Below are 24,307 nucleotides of genomic sequence, written 5' to 3'. Positions count from 1 at the left end.
GTATCTTCGGACTGTGAATCAAGACTGGTGGAGGTATCGGACCCATCAAGGCCAAATATAGTCAAGGAACACAAACTAGTTGCGTGTTCCTATGCGCATGCCCGTGACGATTCTAATAATAAAATGCAGCTGGAAGAGTTTTTTTTATGAGGAGTGTAGCATGGAGAAGTTATTGGTGTCTTTTATAAAAACAGCGAACGGTGCAATTTCACGATTGCGTCACACCAACTACCAAATGTCAGTATCAGAAAAGGAGCAACTAGCACAAGAAAAGGGGACACTTTTTTGGGTATGTAGGAGTGCTCTTGCCCCAAAAGACGCGGTCCAGGGTCATAATCATCTTATTGACCCCAATTCAACGGGGAAAAGTAACTTTCGGGGGTGGGCTCAATATTCATGCAATTTAAACATTATACAGCAGCTGTTTCTTTCGGTTCTTATACATAATTATAACTAAGATCTGATTCGTGTGGTACCACTAACGGCACATGGTCAAAGAAAATGAACTGTTAATTATGCATGGCTAACAGACAGCTTTTCCTACAAAACCATTCCTAAATCATCCAAAAAGTTGCTTTTTTAGGAATTCATATAGAGATTTTTTCAAGACGACGCTGAGCACATGAATAAAATTGGCTTTTTAGATTCCTACAGTTTTTTCCCCAAATCATTGATCGAATTAATTCAAGTGCAGAAAAACGATGACGGCTGCAACGCTTTCCCCCTTCTCAAGCAACAATTTCCAAATGATTTATACGACTTGTTGACCGTCAAGGGCATCTATCCTTATGGTTATTATTGTTCCATGTCGAGATTCGCCGAGGAAACTATTCCATCGATCGAATCGTTTTACGATAGTCTACACGATCGTAGGTGCATCCCTGATGAATAGAGTTTTGCTAAAAAAGTGTGGGCAGAGGGAGGGTGTAAAAATGGATTTGATTACTGCAAGCTGTATTTTTCGAGTGATATGTTAACTTTGTTAGACATTATGCGTAAAAACACAGACAAAATCTATAGGGAGTTTAATCTTGATTTAGGATATTATTTTTCATCTCCTCATCTGGTAATGGACCTCATCCTAAAAATTTGCGGGGAGAAAATTGGGCTAATCACTGACATCAATCAGCACCTGTTCATCGAGTGGTCAATGAGGAGTTCTAAAAAGCTCATGTTGGAATTCTGCTGCAATATGGCGAAGCTACGGGGGCTAGAGAAGGGGAAAGTATGGGTCTGCTGTGGGGAAACAGACTCTCTGCTGTTAAAAGTAAAAACCTCAAACGTAATCGATTCTTTGGAAAACGGTGAAATTATTAGGTCGTGGCTGGACTTCACCAATTGGAGTGGGCTTTACCCAGAGCTAGTGAAACGGCGGGCGCCAAATCAGCTTTTATTTTTTAAATCAGAAACAGGAAGCGACATGATGTCCAGTGGTGTATTTCTAGGTTATAAAGTGTACTTTATACAGACAAGCGGCAAGGAAATCAAGAAACGTTGCAAAGGAGTACCCACGCGCTATGTGGATAAGAATTTCATCACGGACATTAAGGGAAATCTTATTGATCTGAGTACAATTCTAAAATAGAAATTGCTGGCAATATTTTCTTTCAACTACAAAAGCTTTACTGTAAATATAGAAAAAAATGCCATGGGTACTATTTTCGAAAAATTCTGTTTGTCAAGACGGTGTGACTACCCTCCCCCTGGGGCACTGTTTAACTTCCAACCGAGCCGAATGTGTTATCCAAAGGGAAAGTCTCGGTTTGAATAAAGTCCAATAAATTTCCCAAAACCTGGGGGGGGGGCCTTGCGGGGGGTGGGGGGTGGGTGGGGGGGGGGCTCGCGGCACGGGGGGGCCTCCAGAGGGGTGCGCACCGCCACTACCAAAGTTATCTTTTTTTACTTAGAGCAGATTTTTTTTTTAGCTTTTGTAAATATACATGTTGCATTCAAATTAAAAAAAGTGATATTATTCAAAGTGTATTTTTGTAGTGCATTTTTTTATAAATAAATTTAAAAAGTGTATTTTGCTTTGTTTTCTGTAAAGTGCTGTTTTTTATAATGCAAGAAATACGATTCTTTATTGATTTTTTTCTTGAACGGAGTAGTATTAATTGGGAAATTATTTAGTCATTAGACAACTATATTCTACAGTTAGTTGTCCTGGTGAACTATTGAAGGGAACATGTATCAATTTAAAACACCATTCAGATCGTTTCTGTGTGGGCCGTCAATGTCAGGCAAAACAACACTCTTAACTAAAATAATTAAAAATTACGATAAAATGTTTGTGGAAAAGCCGAAAAAAATCTACTATTGTTACAGTATTTGGCAGGAGTCATTCGATAAAATAAAATCAATTGGCACGGCGGCTTTGGTACAGATAAAATTCGTGAAGGGACTTTACGTTTTCAACATTATTGAAGCAAACTCTTGGCAGGTCTTTGACGAAATACAAGTATATATTAAACACTAGTTCCCGTACATACTGTAACTGTTCAGTATTCGCTGCCATGACGAATAAATTTTAATTACTCTGTCTCTAAGTAACCCGTTTCATCAGAGCAAATATATCCCAAAACTTGCATTGAACTGCACCTACTATATCATCTACAGAGTTGTTCGTGATTCTAGCTCCCTAATAACTCTCAATAAACAAATCTATCCAAGCGCCCCCAAATATCTGCTCTCACCGTACAATCTGGCAACAAATACACCCTACGGCTACATCCTATTGGATCTTGATCAAAATGCACCCAAGGATCTGCGTGTAGCCACAGATATTTTTGACAATGAAATTACAGTATATCTCCCTGTGAACAGTAAAAAGACCTAAAAATTAATATACAGACACTGAAGAACCAAGATTAAAATGGACATTTATTTTCATTTCTAGGTGCTTCAAAATCTCAAATTGGGAAAACTTTACTTAAGTATAGCGTCCATAATGATTTCATTAATCTGATATCCGAACTTTGTTCAAATTTGACCGAATGCAATGTTGAACTGCCAGAAGTAGTTAAGCAACAGGCAAAGCAACATCATTCCATTGTACTTACTATGGCCTCTAAAAACAAAGGAAAGAATTTTAAAAGGAAACGACTTCTTCAGGCAAGCGGTAGCTTTTTCACACTTTTACTTCCAATAATTGCAGGACTTGTAAACGGTTTTCTCTAGAGAATTGCAAAACCCTATAAATTGACTCCAATAGAACTCGCTCTCTCACCCGTGGAACACTTTGAGGACAATCTGAGTAAATTCATTGACAATGAGAATATTGAGGATGATAAAAAACTGCTTTTACTTCAAGATGCACGTCGCCGAGTGGACACACATAAGCCCAATCGTGCAAAGGTTAGTGGTATTGATCACAAAAAAGAATCATCTCCTAAGGAGTCTGCTGCTGCTGTACCAAGATTAAAGACGGATTAATTGGATTCATTTTTATTTACAATTGGAAATCTAAGACCCAACTAATACCTTTAAAAATTTACACGACTACTAATTTATCTCATGGAAAGTGGTCAAGATCTTATTCCAGTTGATGGCAATGGGAAAGAGATTATAATTGAAGGCAAACGCTATAATCTACTTGATTTAATCTATGATATGGTTACAAATCGTAAAGGGCTTTTATCATTTGACGCTCATCTATACAACTTTCTAAATATATTAAACTTCCCCAAAAGCCTTATTAGCAATAGGCAAATTCTAAAACAATTAAATGAACACGCATCAACAACACCATTTAAATATGAACTTGAAGAAGAAGAAGAAGATTTTAAATCAATTTTGGAAAATACTAGCACGCCTAGTGGAAACTTGACAATAAGGAGGAGTAGCAGCATACCATTGATAGCTAGACAAAAGCGAAGACGTATGAAGTCAACGTCACCACCACCACCAGCATGCAAAAGGGTAGCGGACGTTACACTACACGTTTACATTCAAAGTGGTTGAAGTTCTGAAACGTATTTATGAAAATATTGGTGAAGTGGGGAGTTTAAGTTCCCCCACCACTCTTTCCAAAGTCACTGGTGTTCACGCTAAAATGTACAAGACTATCTACAAAACGAATCAAGTTACACTCTGCATAGAAATAATAGACTTCGTGCTAATCATTATCGAAAAACTAAAGCCTTTTTCCCATTGCATATAATGCAAGCAGATCTCTTTACTCTAGATGAGATTCAAAAACATCATAATACACCGTACAATTACATTCTAATTGCAATTAGTGTTTATAGTCGTTATGCATATGCCATTCCATTGCGATCAAAGAGAGGTGTTGAAGTTGCTCAGGCCGTTGAAAGTAGTCTAGAACAGGATTCGTGTAAGAAAATTCAAACAGATCATAGTTGTGAATTTTTTAATCCCCATGTTGCCAAACTACGATCGAAATATAAAACACCGCTCTTTAGTTATGGCCCCATAAAGGCTGCGTTGGCCGAAAAATTGATAAAAACTATTAGACTTTTGATTTCAAGATATTGTATATTAAAAAATACATCTGCTTTTATTCATGATTTAGATAAAATCATGTTGATTTATAATCAACAACATCATCGATCATTGTCCAACTCAACCCCAACGGAAGTTCATCATTATGATCATGATACAATTGATACTTTTCTTAAACAATATTCCAATGAAACGAGTGTCAAGAAGAAAAAATTCAATGTTGGTGATACTGTTCGAATTAATAGAACAACTAATTTTTTTGAAAAGGATAATTACTTGTGGTACACAGAACTTTTTAAAGTGGCAAAAATCCTAGACACTAAACCCATAACTTATCGTTTGCGTGATACCAAAGATGAAGAGATTCTCGGCGGCTTTTATGACTATGAACTACAAAAAGTTACAAATAATAGTGAAATATATCGAATTTAAAAGATATTGAAGACTCGTACTCACAGGGGTAGGAAACAGTTACTTGTTCGGTGGCTAGGATACAACTCTGATTTCGATTCTTGGATCAGTGTTGAAGATATTGAAATTACACAATTATTTATATGTAACATTTATGTTCAACGTCTCCGATCCCCTCTACAAAGACTTGACAAAGACAAATGATTTTTTGAGGAAACTCTCCCCCACCATCAAATTTGATGGCGCGTATGAAGTGGCTCTTGTCGATTGTATTCTCAAAAATACCTATGATATCCTGAGAAAAGATCGTGTGTATGATATAAAAGTTATACCATTCGATTCGTCACTTTTTGTCGACTATGAATGGGTTGAAGCACTTAAATCTAGCGAATATCCACATGTTAAATTGAAATATATTGAATATGATCATATGAGAGATTTGTGTCATGCAATCAATAGAAAAATCTCATATCGTAGGAATGGTACATCCCGTTTTAATTATTCATTGGAACACGATAGGATTTACATTACCTCACCTGTTGACAGTGAAATAATTATTCTCAATGATAATCTGAGAGACGTTCTTGGCTTTAAACAGAATATGATCAATGGGGAAAATGCTGGCACTGTTTACGGGATGGATCAAGTTATTTTTGCTGATTATCCACCTGGTTTCGCCTCGGACTCTTGCATATTTTTCTATGCATCCTTTGTGGAAACACCGAGATTTGGTAATTCAAATGTTCTCCTCCTACGTGTTCTTGAACGAAAAACATCCCATGAACTTGTTCATCACTATAATATAAAACAACTTCAGTATGTTCCTGTAAACACTTTATATTTGGAACTCGTTCAGTTATTGCTAAGCAGTGAATTGGGGGGCGCTCATGTAATAGCAAAAGGCTGAGTAGATAGCGTATATCGATTTCCATCCGGTTTCGGTGACATCATTATCATCACCTAAAATAAACAATGCAGGTATTCCATTTCTCAGCCTCGGTGTTAATTCCTAAGCTGTTTTTCTTGATCCTAATCGATCAGGGAATGGTTTGTACTACAACAAGGAGCGTACTACAATGTCTGACTATGGTCTTGGTAGTTGGTTTTCTAGACTATTTCGTTTTGCACTATCCCTTTCCAGAAAATGTCTTGTACCTACTTCATCAAACTTTTCTTGCCTACACAGCAAAAGACTGGTAGTTGGGCAAGAATTTCAAGGAGAGTATTAAGGAAAATGTTAGATCTTAAGCAAAAGCCGTTGGTGAGCAATTAAAATCTCAGCAAAATGGGAAGGGCTTGAAAAGGATGCGTGCGCGTCATTCACTCATCAGTCTCTACCCAGGCGGGAAGCGAAGGACATCAACAAGGACTTTGAGGAATAAAACAAGGAAGACCAATAAGCAGAAGAAAAATAAAAAGATTGTTAGAACAAAGAAGGATTTCTTCTCTTAAGATGACTTATCTCCCCCACAAGGAATCGCATCCATCAATCAGTTCCTCATTAAATCTGTTCAATTCTGAAAATATTGATGTCAGTGTCAAGTATGGCTTTTATGAACAATTTCACCCCCAACAAACCCTCACGGAAAATAAGCACTTTCAAATACTTTCCAATGAAGACTATTTCATTGATTTGTCATCAACATTTATTGATTTAAATGTTGCGGTGAAGAAAAAGTCAGATAATACAACTCCAACTGTTGCCGACGGTCTCTCCTACGAAAACTGTACTCTACACAACCTATTGAAACAAATTAATGTATTTATTAATGGAACATTGCTGAGCACTAGCAATAATTTATCCAACTATGCAAGCTACATACAATTTATGATGATGACACCAAAGGCATACAAGGAGTTGAGAGGACAATCATTGGGCTATGAATATCGATCAGGTGTTGATACTGAAGGTGTGCTGACTACTGCGGTTACCTAGTATAGTCATCAAGTTGAGTAACCTTGAAATATGACTCATTGCGCGCTCCTCAGACTACCCCCCATAGCCACGATTTGCCTAAGAGCGTAACTAGCCCCCCTGGATGTCTGCTTGAAAACATCGCTTCCGTCACCTCCCGATGCACAAGCTAGAGCCGTTTCGAGAATCCCTCACGTCCGAAAACAACAAGTTATGAGCTCTGTTGCATCGGCAGTGGAAAAGCTGAGAGCCAATCGCAACATCATTAAACTTCTCGTACCCCAAACGATCGCTAATCAGCGTCACACTACCAACGGTTATTGTAGCTATAGTGATTCATCATTTATCAATGGAGAAATCCCATCAAAATTGGCTTTGCTCTTTTTGAAGAGTGGCAGTGCCATTGGATCCTGGACTGAATCGCCCCATGATTTTAATTTTCTCGGTCTATCTAGCCTTGTGTGCAAAGTGAACGGTATCCCACTGTACACTCTTTCATTTGATAAAAAATCCTATAGAACTCTGTACGAGTTGACCATGCAATCCCTAGATCATGACTCTCAACTATTTGAAAATGGAATAACCGAATCAATGCTTTCAAAAAATCATGGGATAATTGTTTTGAACTTGTCGGGGACCCAGGATATGAGCATAATACGAACAGGGAATGTACGTTTAAAGTGCACCTTTGCCAATGCTTTGACTCAGAGTATCACGCTAATATCACTGAGTCAATTTGAAACCTACTGGGAAATGACACCCGACGGTAGTGTTCTTCTAGACCTAGCACCATGAACACAAACCAAATAATCAGCGTATTTAATATAGATCCATACATGTCCCAGTACAAGTCCTATTGCATACCATCGGACTTCATTGAAAAAATTCCAAGTGTTAACAATACCCTAATCATTGTAAATAGCAGTCCATCGACTTTGAAGACAGGTAATTGGCTATGCATCTTTCAAACAGCGAAGAATATTGAATTTTTTGATCCTCTTGGCCTATCGTATAAATTCTACACTCCATTCATCAGCAACTTTATTGATCGCAGTGGGAAAACTATTATTCAAAATCAACGAAGAGTACAGGATTTAACGAATAAGACATGTGGCTTTCATGCACTACTCTTTTTCATGTTCAGATGTCGTGGCTATACCTACTAGCAGTTTCTCGACATCTACGTTGACTTACCTCGATTGAACAACTTTCTAGTCGTAAATGTAGTTAAAAGCGTGTTTAATATTGATTTTAGTGCCCTACGAATAAAATGTTCTAAAAATGTATGTAAGATTGTTTATTAATAAAAATAATGTATGTACATGATAAAAACGTCTTTTCTACTCTTTAGATTTCATCTTCTACTAGATATTTTTCGATAACAACTAAGGCAGGTAGATTATCTAAATTCAGAGAATACTGATCCTGACGTACTGCAATGTCAGGCTTACATTTTCCACAATAAAGTGTAACTTCACTCGTGCCATATTTCTTCTTATAATCAATGTTAACAATCTTATTTATTTAGTATAATTCACATGTTTCAATTTGCTTATTTGAAGTAATGTCACAAATAATGTCCTCAAGTGGTGAATCAATTTCCATCACAGCCAAATAAAAAGCAGTGGGCTTATAATCGTAGTAGTAATTGTCTTCACAACGATGACGTAGAAAATAAATTCTTTTGTTGTTCCAGCAGTTGAATCGCTGACCCGACTCCTCCTCCTAGAACAATCTAAAACTACGACGATGCCAATCTGTTAGCAATAAACTAAAATCACGCTTAGGATTCTTTCCAATCATACCTGGATATGTATTCTCTCATTGATTACATTAATCATAGTGGAAATTGAAACACAGGTGCCCTCTAGGATGAGAGTCATGCACCTCCTCAAGACAGGAATTATATCCTTTAATTTCTACAGCATAGTTTCAATGAAATTGACACGGGATGTATAATCTAAACTATTTATCATGCTCATCAATCATTATACAATTCTCACATGATGACCAGCTGCCCAGTGTGTACATACATAGTGGACATGTATGGAACATTTTTCATGTATTGACACTCTCACTGCCACAATGAAACTGAGCTACCAACATTAAAAAATTGAGTGGGATAGAGAGAGGAGTAAATCATCCTTTAACGCCATCTTTCTCATGAAAAAAGGTCCTAAATTTCTAAACTGGTGTTTAAAAGCATATCCACAATATCATTTTGTCGTGTCGGGATCAGTATATCAATAAATTGTGTAAATGCATTTGGACCACGACGTAAAAGCTTCATGCAATAGTCTAATGATGGAGAATGACGTTTCATTATATCGACAAGCGTTCCCTGAGAAAATATCTTCCTTTGAATTGACGGCTCTAGAAAATCATCATCTAAAATCAAAGGTTTTTCCATAGACACTAGATTTCCCTTGATTCGTTCTTTCTCAAATCTATCCATTTTTTAGAGTCCTAACACTCTCACAACCAACTTCAGACTAACCAGAATTTTTTTTTTATGAAAATCACTCCTTTTTATTTGTAACCAATCACCAATCAAGTAATCGCATATAGAGCAACCTCCGCTGTCTTTGATTGGCCCAAAAAAATGGGTGTTGTCTAAAAAAAACAGTCTGGTTGAAAAACTTGGAGTTGAAACAAACTTGTGTGGGGAATCCCCGCTCATACTGCTCACTTTTTTTTCAATGTGCAGGAACCGGTGGGGAATCCCTGCTCGTTTGGAAAGGTACCAAGGAAAGACAAGTAAATAGCATGTAGTTCCAAAATGTGCTTTTTTTTTCTTTTTTTCACTTTGTTTGGAAAGGTACCAAGGGGACATAAGCAAATAGCATGTAGTTTCAAAATGTGTTTAATCACGTGTAGAGGTTTTGCATGCTTTTTGCAATGTGTACGTGAAACTGTGTGAGGGAGCACTGACTCTCTTTGAAAAGGTGTAGAGCTTCTATCGAAACGTCTTCCTATGGCCTCTATAGAATAGCATGGTAATTCCTAGGGCCTCTATAAAAATGGAAGGTACTACTCTACTTTCACTCACAAACAAACCAGCAATTAAATAAGTTGGAGAACTATGTCATCTGATTTCGGATTTTAATTAATGCATTTCTTGCAGAGACCCTTTGAGACCTATGGGGCTGTTCACGTGGTTGATTAGATGGCTGGGAAAGTGGTTCAAAGTTTATTTCAGGGATTACTAAAGTATCGGCTTCTCTTTTGAGAAAACCAAAATATGACTCGTTTATTCTTAAATCACCGGAATCTTTGTTTAAAGCTAGACCTAAATGTTGGTATTTATAAATTTCAACAGCTTCTCTGTAGTGCTGGACAATACCTTTGTCACGTAAAATTAGACTGGCTTAATTAAACAAAATGGTATGGTCTGGGTTTTCAAAACTGTGCTGTGCAACAGCAGTCAAAATTTTCTGTTTTTTTTCCGCTTTTTAAGTGTATTATTAATTGAACTAGAGTGCTGAGTTAATCTATCCGTTAGTCGCTGATCAGTGACTAACGGATTGCTCGTTTTTCTTTCTTTATGTGATGTCAGGCCAATGTGGTTTAAGAAATTATCTTCCCCCACAACCCTCTGGGCAAGGGTTTTAAGTTATACCCTGGGGGCATATAAGGTTTTTATAGAAGGCGTTGCCGTAGAAACTTCAAAACAGGGTCATTCGATTGGAAATTCAAAGGGCTAGTACCCTTTTTAATAGTCGAAAGTGATTGGATGGCAACTAGCCGCCCCCCACGCCCATTATTCCCCCAAACACATCCAATCAAAATTTTGAGATGACCAATTTGTTTCAGCGTAGTTGATTTCCAGATAGAAAATATGTTTTTGAGGAGGACACTTCCCCACAACCCGCAGGGCAAGGGTTTTAAGTAATTCCCTGGGGGCATTTACGGTTTTTATTTGAACCGTTGTCGTATAAGCTACAAAAATAGCTCATTCATTTGTATTATCAAACGGCTATGGCCCTTTTCACCGTTTGCACGGGACGTAAGTGCAAATAGCCCCCCCCCCCACACCACTAATTACATCAAAATAATCCAATCCAAATTTTGAAATAGCCATTTTGCTGAGTGTAGGTTATTTCCAAATAGAAAACACATTTTTGAGGCGGACACTCCCCCACAACCCTCAGGACAAGGATTATAAGTTATACCCAGGGGGCAAATAAGGTTTTTATTGAAATCTTCGTCACAGAAACTTGAAAAAGGGCTCATTCGATTTGAAATTCAAAGGGGTAGTACCCTTTTTAATAGTCAAAAGTGATTTGAGGGCAACTAACCCCCCTATCACGCCCACCTTTTCCCCAAACACATCCAATCAAAATTTTTATATAGCAATTTTATTCAACATAGTTGAAAGTTTTGGCAATTAGGTCTTTAAGGATGACAAACCCTCCCCCCACAGCCTTCAGGGCAAGGTTTGTAAGTTATGCCCTGGGAGCATATAAAGTTTTTATTGAAAATGTTGTCGTGGAAACTTCAAAAGGGCTCATTCAATTGGAAATTGGAAGGGCTAGTGCCTTTTTCAATAGTTGAAAGCGATTGGATAGCGACTAACGCCCCTCTCACGCCCACAATTTTTCCAAACACATCCAATTAAAATTTTTAGATATCCAATTTGTTCAACGTAGATGAAACTTCTGTAAATTAGGTCTTTTAGGATGATAACCCCTTCAGAGCCCTCCTAGCAAGGGCTGTAAGTTATTCCCTGGGGCATATAAAATTTTTATTGAAAGCGTTGTAGCAAGAAATTCAACAGGGCTCATTCAAGTGGAAATTGAAAGAGCTGCCGCCTTTTTTAATAGTTGAAAGTGATTGGATAGCGACTAACGTCCCTCTCACGCCCACTATTTTCCAAAACATCAAATCAAAATTTTGAGATATCCATTTTGTTCAACGTAGTTGAACGTTCTGGAAATTAGGTCTTTTAAGATGATAATCCCCTCAGAGCCCTCAGTGCAAGGGTTGTAAGTAATGCCCTGGGGGCATATAAGGTTTATATAGAAAGTTTTTGTATAAATCATAGGCAGCCCAATCGCGCTGCCTAAGTAAAGAACGGGGACACTCGAGAACGAGACAAAAAACGGGGACTAAGTAAAGAGGAGGACACTCCCCCACAACCCTCAGGGCAAGGGTTTTAAGTTATGCCCTGAAGGAATATAAGAACGATGTTGGCACAATGTATTATTTATTAATTTTAACCTTTAAAGCACGGCACTTCGTATCGAAGAAGTTGTCGTAGAAACTTTGAAAAGGGCTCATTCAATTGGAATTTGGAGTGGCTTGTGCCCTTTTTAATAGTCGAAAGTCGTTGGAAGGCGACTAACACCCCTTCAACGCCCAGCATTTCCCGAAACACATCCAATCAAAATTTTGAGATATCCATTTTGTTCAGCGTAGTTGATTTCCAGATAGATATTTGAGGACAGTCCCACACAACCCTTAGGGCAAGGGTTGTAAGTTATGCCCTGGGGGCATATACGGTTTTTTTATAGAAGGCGTTGTCGTAGAAACTTCAAAAAAGGCTCATTCGATTGGAAATTCAAAGGGCTAGTGCCCTTTTTAATAATAAAAAGTGATTGGAGGGCAACTAACCCGCCTCTCTCGCCCACCTATTCCCCAAACACATCTAATCAAAACTTTGAGATAACCATTTTATTAAACGTAGTTTTAAGTTCTGGAAATTAGGTCTTTGAGGATGACAACCCCCCCACAGCCCTCAGGGCAAGGGTTGTAAATTATGCCCAGGGGGCATATACGCTTTTATATAACCTGTTGTCGTAGAAACTTCAAAAAGGGTTCATTCGATTGGAAATTGAAATGGCTAGTGCTTTTTTTAGTTGTCGAAAGTGATTGGAAAACAACTAACACCCCTTCCACGCCCACCATTTCCCCAAACACATCCAATAAAGATTTTGAGATAGACATTTGGTTCCACGCAGTTCAAAGTTCAGTAAATTATACCTTTGAGCAGGACACTCCCCCCAAAGTCTTTAGGGCAAGGGTTATAAGTTATGCCCTGGGGGTATATTAGGTTTTTATTGAAATCTTTGTCGTAAGAACTTGAAAAAGGGCTCATTCGATTGGAAATTCAAAGGGCTGGTGCCCCTTTTAATAGTCGAAAGTGATTTGAGGGCAACTAATCCCCCTCTCACGCCCATCTGTTCCCCAAACACATCCAATCAATATTTTAGATAGCCATTTTATTCAACGTAGTTGAAAGTTTTGGAAATTAGGTCTTTAAGGATGACAGCCCTTCCCCCAGCCCTCAGGACAAGGGCTGTAAGTTATGTCCTGGGCGCATATAAGGTTTTTATTTAAAGCGTAGAAACTTCAAAAGGGTTCATTCAATCGGAAATTGAAAGAGTTAGTGGCTTTTTTAATAGTTGAAAGTGATTGGAGAGCGACTAACGCCCCTCTCACGACCACCATTTTCCCAAACACATCCAATCAAAATTTTGAGATATCAATTTTGTCAGACGTAGTTGAAAGTTTTGGAAGATGGGTCTTTTAGGATGATATCCCCCTCAAAGCCTTCAGAGGAAGGGTTTTAAGTTATGTCTTGGGTGGATATTAAGTTTATATAGAAGGTTGTTGTAGAAATTTCAAAAAGGGCTCATTTGGTTGGAAATTAAAATTTCCCTTTTTAATAGTCGAATGGGAGTGGAGGATAATTAACCCCCCTCTTCGCCCACCATTTCCCCAAAAACATGCAATCATAGTTTAGAGATAGCCATTTTGTTCAAGGCAGTTGAAAGTTCTGGAAATTATGTATTTAAGGATGACAAACCCCCCAGAACCCCAAGGGCAAAGGTTGTAAGTTATGCCCCGGGGGCATATAAGGTTTTTATAAATAGAGTTGTTGTAAAAATTCAAAAGGGGCTCATTCAATTTGAAATAGAAAGGGCTAGTGCCCTTTGTAATATTCGAAAGGGATTGGAGGGTAACTAACCCTCCTCTCCCGCCCACCAGTCCTCCAAACACATCCAATCAAAATTTTCAGATAGCAATTTTGTTCAACGTAGTAGAAAGCTTAGGAAATTAGGTCTTTAAGAATGACACCCCCCCACACTCAGGGCAAGGGTTGTAAGTTATGCCCTGGGGGCATATAAGATTTTTGTTGAAAGTTTTGTCGTAGAAACTTCAAAAGGGCTCATTTGATTGGAAATTGAAAGGGATAGGGCCATTTTTAATAGTTGAAAGTAATTTAAGAGCGACTACCATCCCTCTCATGCCCACCATTTTCCCAAGCACATCCAATCAAAATTTTGAGATAGCCATTTTGTTTAACGTAGTTGAAAGCTCTGGAAATTTGATTTAGAGGATGACAACCACCCTAACAGACCTAAAGGTAAGGGTTGTAATTTCTGCCCTAGGGGCATATAAGGTGTTTATAGAAAGCGTTGTCATTTCTAAAAGGGCTCATTCGATTGGAAGTCGAAAAGCTTAGTGCCCTTTTTAATAGTCGAAAGTGATTGGAAGGCTTGACATTTTTATAGTAAAGATCGATGTGGGTATAATGTATTATTTTTTGTTGTTGTTGTTGTTGTTTAGACCAGGGCACTTCGTATCAAAGGAGTTTTCGTGTGAACTTTGAAAAGGGCTTATTCAATTGAATATACAAAAGGGCTGATGTCCTTTTTAATAGTCGAAAGGGATTGAAGGGCAACCAATCCCCCTTCCACTCCCACTCTACCACGCCCACCCTTCCACGCCCACCCTCCCATTTGCCCATTATGTTTAAAAACTAAATGTTGCCCTAAGATTAAATCAAAATGCACTGTGATAATGCTAATTCCAAATAAGGCATCTCAGCAGTATCCCAAAAACAACTGAGGGACATGAGGGTATTATGTTCAAACTTTGGGGCTACTTCTGCTCTTAAAATTTAACCAAATCAAAATAGTGGAAGTGTATCCAAGCTATCGAAGAAAGTAAATAGATTTTTTTGCGAATGGTATCAAGTTTTCTATTTCAGGTCAACCAAAGGAGGTATGAAACTGAATTGAACAGTACCATTTTTATCCAGATTTATAAAAGGGTATGTTGTTAAAAAATGCTGAAAATTTTTCTCCAGCATACAAATATCAGACCAAACTATAAAGTCTTAAAAAATCAAAAGATTTAAAGTATTATTTTCTTTTTCCCTGAAAAGACTATGCCAATATAAAATGAACAGATATTAATTTAAAAAACCTTTTCCACAAAATAAGTTTTTCAAAGAAAAGTAAAGAAATCCATTTAACAAAAAATTAGCAAAATCAAATCAAATAATATACCATGTGTGAAACTACCACAAATCAGCATCAATAAATAAATGAAACCCAAAACAAACAGAAATTACAATAATTAACCAAGTCAAACTCAAAACGAACAGAAATTAAGATAAGTTGGGCGCAAAACCCGTATGCCTTCCCAAGCCCAGAACAAAATTTGCACTTTACTGATAAATACAAATAAATGTGCATTGTCAGTTTAATATACATATACTGAAATTTAGTCATTAAAATGTTAATATTATTTGATTTATTAAAGTTGTAAAAGTAAAAACATTTATATATTTTCAGTAAAGTGCAAATTTTGTTCTGTAAAAGTGCTTTCAGTAAAGTGCTAATTATTGTAATTTCTGTTTGTTTTAGGTTTCATTTATTTATCGATGCTGATTTGTGGTAGTTTCAGACTTGGTAGATTATACGATTATGCCCAGGGCATAACTTACAACCCTTGCCCTGAGTGGGGGGGGGGTGTCATTCTCAAAGACCTAATTTCCTAAAGTTTCTACCACGTTGAACAAAATTGCTATCTGAAAATTTTGATTGGATGTGTTTGGAGGAATGGTGGGCGTGAGAGGGGGGTTAGTTACCCTCCAATCCCTTTCAAATATTACAAAGGGCACTAGCCCTTTCAATTTCAAATTGAATGAGCCCCTTTTGAAGTTTTACGACAACTCTATTTATAAAAACCTTATATGCCATCAGGGCAGAACTTACAACCTTTGCCCTTGGGGTTCTGGGGGGTTTGTCATCCTTAAATACATAATTTCCAGAACTTTCAACTGTGTTGAACAAAATGGCTATCTCTAATCTATGATTGCATGTTTTTGGGGAAATGGTGGGCGAAGAGGGGGGTTAATTATCCTCCACTCCCATTCGACTATTAAAAAGGACAATTTTAATTTCCAACCAAATGAGCCCTTTTTGAAATTTCTACAACAACCTTCTATATAAACTTTATATGCCCCCAGGGCATAACTTACAACCCTTGCACTGAGGGCTCTGAGGGGGTTATCATCCTCAAAGACCAAATTTCCAAAACTTTCAACTATGTTGAACAAAATGGATATCTCAAAATTTTTATTGGATGTGTTTGGGAAAATGGATTAGTCGCTCTCCAATCACTTTCAACTGTTAAAAAAGGCACTAGCCCTTTCAATTTCCAATTGAATGAGCCCTTTTGAAGTTTCTACGCTTTAAATAAAAACCTTATATGCGCCCAGGACATAACTTACAGCCCTTGTCCTGAGGGCTGGGGGGGAGGGGCTGTCATCCTTAAAGACCTAATTTCCAAAACTTTTAACTACGTTGAATAAAATTACTATCTAAAATATTGATTGGATGTGTTTGGAGAAAAGATGGGTATGAAAGAGGGGTGAGTTGGCTTGCAATCACTTTCGACTATTAAAAGGGGTACTAGCCCTTTGAAGTACTAGTTAAATCAGCCCTTTTTCAAGTTTCTACGACAAAGCTTTCAATTAAAACCTAATATACCCCCAGACAACAAATTATAACCCTTTTCCTAAAGACTGTGGGGGGAGTGTCCTACTCAAAGGTATAATTTCCTGAACTTTGAACTGCGTGGAACAAAATGGCTATCTCAAAATCTTTATTGGATGTGTTTGGGGAAATGGTGGGCGTGGAAGGGGTGTTAGTTGCTTTCCAATCACTTCCTACTACTAAAAAGAGCACTAGTAATTTCAATTTCCAATCGAATGAACCCTTTTTGAAGTTTCTACGACAACGCGTTATATAAAAGCGTATATGCCCCCTGGGCATAATTTACAACCCTTGCCCTGAGGGCTGTGGGGGTGTTGTCATCCTCAAAGACCTAATTTTCAGAACTTAAAACTACGTTGAATAAAATGGTTATCTCAAAGTTTTCATTAGATGTGTTTGGGGAAATGGTGGGCGAGAGAGGTGGGTTAGTTGCCCTCCAATCACTTTTGATTATTAAAAAGGGCACCAGCCCTTTGAATTTACAATCGAATGAGCCTTTTTCGAAGTTTCTATGACAATGCCTTCTATAAAAAAAACAATCGTATATGCCCCCAGGGCATAACTTACAACCCTTGCCTAGGGCTGTGGGGGACTGTCCTCAAATATCTATCTGGAAATCAACTACGCTGAACAAAATGGATATCTCAAAATTTTGATTGGATGTGTTTCGGGAAATGCTGGGCGTTGAAGGGGTGTTAGTCGCCTTCCAATGGCTTTCGACTATTAAAAAGGGCACAAGCCACTCCAATTTCCAATTGAATGAGCCCTTTTCAAAGTTTCTACGACAACTTCTTCGATACGAAGTGCCCTGCTTTAAAGGTATAAATTAATAAATAATACATTGTGCCAACATCGTTCTTATATACCTTCAGGGCATAACTTAAAACCCTTGCCCTGAGGGTTGTGGGGGAGTGTCCTCCTCTTTACTTAGTCCCCGTTTTTTGTCTCGTTCTCGAGTGTCACCGTTCTTTACTTAGGCAGCGCGATTGCGCTGCCTATGATTTATACAACATCCTTCTATATAAACCTTATGTGCCCCCAGGGCATTACTTAAAACCCTTGCACTGAAGACTCTTAGGGAGTTATCATCATAAAAGACCTAATTTCCAGAACGTTCCACTACGTTGAACAAAATTGATATCTCAAAATTTTGATTTGATGTTTTGGAAAATGGTAGACGTGAGAGGGACGTTAGTCGCTATCCAATCACTTTCAACTATTAAAAAAGGCGGCAGCTCTTTCAATTTCCAATTGAATGAGCTCTTTTGAAGTTTCTACGACAGCACTTTCAATAAAACTCTATATGCCCCAGGGTATAACCTACAACCCTTGCACTGAGGGCTCTGAGGGGGTTATCATCCTAAAATACTTAATTTCCAAAACTTTTAACTACGTTGAACAAAATGGATATCTCATAATTTTAATTCGATGTATTTGGAAAAATTGTGGGCGTGAGAGGGGCGTTAGTCGCTATCCAATCGCTTTCAACTATTGAAAAAGGCACTAGCCCTTTCAATTTCCAATTGAATGAGCCCTTTTGAAGTTTCCACGACAACATTTTTAATAAAAACTTTTAATGCTCCCAGGGCATAACTTACAAACCTTGCCCTGAGGGCTGTGGGGGGAGGGTTTGTCATCCTTAAAGACCTAATGGCCAAAACTTTCAACTACGTTGAATAAAATGGCTATCTAAAATTTTTATTGGATGTGGGGAAAAGTTGGGCGTGAGAGGGAGGTTAGTTGCCCTCAAATCAATTTTGACTATTAAAAAGGGCACTAGCCCTTTGAATTTCAAATCGAATGAGCCGTTTTTCAAGTTTCTGCGACAAAGATTTCAATAAAAACCTTATATGCCCCCAGGGCATAACTTATAATCCTTGTCCTGAGGGTTGTGGGGGAGTGTCCTCCTCAAAAATATGTTTTCTATCTGGAAATCAACTACGCTGAACAAAATGGCTATCTCAAAATTTTTATTGGATGTGTTTGGGGGAATGATGGGTGTGTGTGGGGAGGGGGCTAGTTGCCCTCCAATCACTTTCGACTATTAAAAAGGGCACTAGCGCTTTGAATTTCCAATCGAATGATCTTTTATTGAAGTTTCTACGACAACACCTTCTTTAAAAACCGTATATGCCCCCAGGGCATAACTTAAAACCCTTGCCCTGCGGGTTGTGGGGAAGTGTCCTCCTCAAAAACATATTTTCTGTCTGGAAATCAACTACACTGAAACAAATTGGTCATCTCAAAATTTTGATTGGATGTGTGTGGGGGAATAATGGGCGTGGGGGGCGGCTAGTTGCCATCCAATCACTTTCGACTATTAAAAAGGGTACTAGCCCTTTGAATTTCCAATCGAATGACCCTGTTTTGAAGTTTCTACGGCAACGCCTTCTATAAAAACCTTATATGCCCCCAGGGCATAACTTAAAACCCTTGCCCAGAGGGTTGTGGGGGAAGATAATTTCTTAAACCAAATTGGCCTGACATCACATAAAGAAAGAAAAACGAGCAATCCGTTAGTCACTGATCAGCGACTAACGGATAGATTAACTCAGCACTCTAGTTCAATTAATAATAAACTTAAAAAGCGGAAAAAATAGAAAACTTTCACTCTTCCGTTGCAGAGCACATTTTTGAAAACCCACGCCATACTATTTTGTTTAAGCAAGCTAGCCTAATTTCGCATGACATAGGTATTGTCCAGTACTAAAGAGAAGCTGTTGAAATTTATAAATACCAACATTTAGGTCTAGCTTTAAACAGAGATTCCGGTGATTTAAGAATAAACGAGTAATATTTCAGTTTTCTCAAAAGAGAAGCCGATACTTTAATAATCCCTGAAATAAACCTTGAACCACTTTCCCAGTTATCTAATCAAACACGTGAACAGCCCCTTAGGTCTCAAAGGGTGTCTGCAAGAAATGCATTAATTAAAATCCGAAATCAGATGACATAGTTCTCCAACTTATTTAATTGCTGGTTTGTTTGTGAGTGAAAGTAGAGTAGTACCTTCCATTTCTATAGAGGCCCTAGGAATTACTATGCTATTCTATAGAGGCCATAGGAAGACGTTTCTATAGAAGCTCTACAGCTTTTCAAAGAGAGTCAGTGCTCCCTCACACAGTTTCACGTGCACATTGCAAAAAGCATGCAAAACCTCTACACGTGATTAAACACGTTTTGAAACTACATGCTATTTGCTTATGTCCCCTTGGTACCTTTCCAAACAAAGTGAAAAAAAAGGAAAAAAACGCGTTTTGGAACTAGATGCTATTTGCTTGTCTTTCCTTGGTACCTTTCCAAGCAAGCGGGGATTCCCCACAGGTTCCTACACATTGAAAAAAAAGCGAGCAGTATGAGCGGGGATTCCCCACACAAGTTTGTTTCAACTCCAAGTTTTTCAACCAGACTGTTTTTTTTAGACAACACCCATTTTTTTCGGGGCCAATCAGAGACAGCGGAGATTGCTCTATATGCGATTACTTGATTTGTGATTGGTTATAAATAAAAGGAGTGATTTTCATAGAAAAAGAATTCTGGATAGTCTGAAGTTGATTGTGAGAGTGTTAGGACTCTAAAAAATGGATAGATTTGAGAAAGAGCGAATCATGGGGAATCTAGTGCTGATGGAAAAACGTTTGATTCTAGATGAGGATTTTCTAGAGCTGTCTATTCAAAGGAAAATGTTTTTTCAGGGAACGCTTGTCGATATAATGAAAACTGATTCTCCATCATTAGACTATTGCATGAAGCTTTTACGTCGTGGTCCAAATGCATTTACACAATTTATTGATATACTGATCACGACACGACAAAATGATATTGTGGATATGCTTTTAAACACCAGTTTAGAAATTTAGGACTTTTTTTTGATGAGAAAGATGGCGTTCAAGGATGATTTACTCCTCTCTCTATCCCACTCAATTTTTTAATGTTGGTAGCTCAGTTTCATTGTGGCAGTGAGAGTGTCAATACATAACAATATGTTCCATACATGTCCACTATGTATGTACACACTGGGCAGCTGGTCATCATGTGAGAATTGCACAATGATTGATGAGAATGAGGAAAAGTGTAGATTATACAACCCGTGTAAATTACATAGAGGATATGCTGTACAGATTAAAGGTTGTAATTCCTGTCTTGAAGAGGTGTGTGACTCTCATCCTAGAGGGCACCTATGCTCCAATTGCCACTACGATAAATGTAATCAGTGGGAGAATACATATCCCGGTATGATTGGAAAGAATCCTAAGCGTGATTTTAGTTTATTGCTAAGAGATTGGTATCGTCGTGGTTTTAGATTGTTCTGGGAGGAGGGGCCGGGTCAGCGATTCAGCTGTTGGAACAACAAAATATGGTTTCTACGCCATCGTTGTGAAAACAATGACTACTATGATTATAAGCCCACGGATTTTTATTTAGCTGTGACGGAATGTAATTCGTCACTTTAGGACATTGTTTGTGACATTGCTTCAAATAAACAAATTGAAACATCTAAATTCTATAAAATAAATAAGAATAGTAACACTCACTATACAGAGATATATGACAAGAATGGAGTTACACTCAATTGTAGAAAATGCGGGCCTGGAAATATACCACATCAGGACCAGCACACTCTGAGTTCAGATAATCGACCTGAAGTAGTTGCTATAAACATATACATAGTAGAAAATGAAATCTGAAGAGTAGAAAAGACGCTTTCATCATGTAAAAACATAATTTTTAACAATAAAAAATTTCAAATAAATTTTTAGAACTATTTACCATTAGAGCACTAAAATCAATATTAAACACGCTTGTTAGTATATTTTACACTAGAAAGTCGTTCAATCAAGGTAAGTCTACGTAGATGTCGAGAAACTGTTTGTAGGCATAGCCACGACATCTGAACATGCAAAAGAGTAGTGCATGAAAGCTAAATGTCTTAGTTGTTAAATCCTGTACTCTTCGTTCATTTTGAATAATAGTTTTCCCACTGCTTTCAATAAAGTTGCTGATGTATAGAGTGTAGAATTTATACAATAGGCCAAGAGGATCAAAAAATTCAATATTCTTCGCTGTTTGAAAGATGCATAGCCAATGGCCTGTCTTCAAACTCGATGGACTTCTATTAGCAAGGAAAGTGGTATTGTTAATTCTCGGAATTTTTCAGTAAAGTCCAAAGTCATACCATAGGACTAGTATTGACACATGCATGGTTTTACATCTAAAATGCTGATTATTGGGTGTGTGTTTAGTTTGCAAGGTCTATAGGAACGTTGTCGTCGGGTATGATCTTCAAAATTGCATCGGATTGACTCAGCGGCCTTAGCGTGATGCTCTTATTCAAAGCATCGGCAATGTACACTCTAAACGTACATTCCCTGTTCGTACTATGCTCATATCCTGAGTCCCCGACAAGTCCAAAACAATTACCTCATGATTTTTTGAAAGCATTGAATCGGTTCTTCCATTTTCAAATAGTTGAGAGTCATTATCTAGGGATTGCATGGTCAACTTGTACAGAGTTCTATAGGATTTTTTTCAAATGATTGAGTGTACAGGGGAATACCGTTCACTTTGCACACAAGGCTATATAGACCGAGCAAATTAAAATCATGGGGCGATTCAGTTCAGGATCCAACACCACTGCCGCTCTTTACAAAGACTAAGGCTAGGTTTAATGGGATTTCGTCAGTGATTAATGATGAATCGGTATAGTTACGACAGCCAGTGGCAATTTGACGTTGATCGATGATCGTATTGGGGACAAGAAGTTTAATGTTGTTGCCATTGGCTCTTAGCTTTTCCACTGCCAATGCAACAGAGTTCATAACCTGTTGTTTTCGAATGTGGTTGATATCCGATCTTACAAAGACATTTGCATCGAGTACTGCCAGAAATTTTTATCTCAAGATGAAACTCGGGGGAGCTAATTGAGACCTTATGTCATTCTCGACAATGGGGGGTAACCATTGAGATATATAAAATGTGACAATTCTTGATTTTCAAACCTGATGATACTCCTGGGTCACTGAAGTAGTCAACTAACCATCAGTATCAAAACCTGATCGATATTCATAGACCAATGATTGTCCTCTCAACTCCGTGTATGCCTTTGGTGTCATCATCATAAATTGTATGTAGCTTGTATAGTCGGATATATTATTGCTAGTGCTCACCAATGTTCCATTAATAAAAGATCGAAATTCGTAACTGTGTGTGTTACAGGGGATGAAAATAATCAGGTTCGTATGGAGGGTTACCAGGTCTCTAATCAGTGCATGTCATTAGCAAGAGATAACGAAATCATCCCCACAAAAGATGCCCCCGAATTAGGATATTTAAGGGACTCCGAAAAGAACCAATACGTCCCTGATGTCTTTTACAAGGTAAAAGATGAATATGGGAACGAAACATCAAAAATTGCTCGACCTTTCCCAGTCGAATACCTTTTGGTGGATGTGTCCCTGTGGCCAGTCCTTTAGAGTCTGTCTACACTTTTCATGTTCCAAAACAGGGATCCTCATTCTCTGTGGAAAATAGATCACACATTGGTGAAACCCAAGATCTCATGTCATTGCAGAGCTATTTAAAACAGTTCGAGCCGGGAAAATTTTTAGAAGCTGCTTCAGATTTCCATTTCCTAGTCTATATAACTTCTATCGACTTTGTGTCCATTAAGAACAATATAAAACCCTTAATCGACGCTATCAAAGCTAAGGACATGGTACAAGCTCACTATTGGAGAAAGGAACAGCCGTGGACTACGCTCGAACAGCTGCTCTAGTTCCACTTCTTTGTTGAGTGACTGGATAATGTGCATTGTAAGCAGTGTAACTATAAAGTGATCTATTTTATCTGTAAACCAAGAAAGAAACGGAGAAAATCTACCGACTAGAGGGGCTTATATTTTTAAAATGTAAAATTGATATAAAATATCATTTCTGACGATCAATATATATGTCTTTGGCCAAATTGAGTTATATTTTTTTAACTAAGCGTTTAGTTGGAAAGTTTATGCTTGATTTTAATAATGTGGCTCTTGCATAATTATTAACGGTTTAGCAAGTATGGCAATCGCAACGGTTCTTCTTTTGATTTATGAAGTTTAGTGTCAAATTTTTAAATTATAGAATGAAACTGGTCTGTTTTTTTTTATTATTATTTTAATTTTCTTGAATTTTATAAGATGAGCAAAAGCTGAGAAAATAGTCGCATAAAAATACAATTTTATGTTAGTTTTTTTTTTTACTGAAAAAAAGAAGAAATTTATCTGCACCTGCATTTTACTCTTCTGTGACAGTTTTCCCTGTTGTGTATACAAATGAAATGTCTTCTGAGTCAATTTGCTTGGGTTACCTGAGTTACCGTAGGAAATTGATCTCACAATTATTGCTGGTCTTAAATTGTTAAAATGAAAGAGAGAAACTAAATTCTGACCACAAACCTTTTTGACTTAATAGTTACTGTATAATGATTACTTTTTAAATGAATATTCTTTATCATTAGAACTTTCCACTTCAAAGACTTACTTTATACTTCAATTTTGCCTGTACCTCAAGAGACAGGCAGGGCATCAAGAAGTTATCACCAATCATTCCTCCAATTTGCTGCAGCAACAATGTCTCCTCATTAAGACTGAAAAGTGTGGTGGTTTTACAAATTGTTGGAGAGTTGCCGGATCTTCACCGATTAAGTCAAACTCCTGCCTACATTAAATAGGCTTGGGTTAGCATGGAAA

The sequence above is a fragment of the Artemia sp. Qi Xiang Cuo genome, chromosome 9, assembly GCF_049724085.1.
Source record: "Artemia sp. Qi Xiang Cuo chromosome 9, ASM4972408v1, whole genome shotgun sequence".
Taxonomy (NCBI): Eukaryota; Metazoa; Arthropoda; class Branchiopoda; order Anostraca; family Artemiidae; genus Artemia; species Artemia sp. Qi Xiang Cuo.
Note: the sequence above shows the minus strand (reverse complement) of the source record.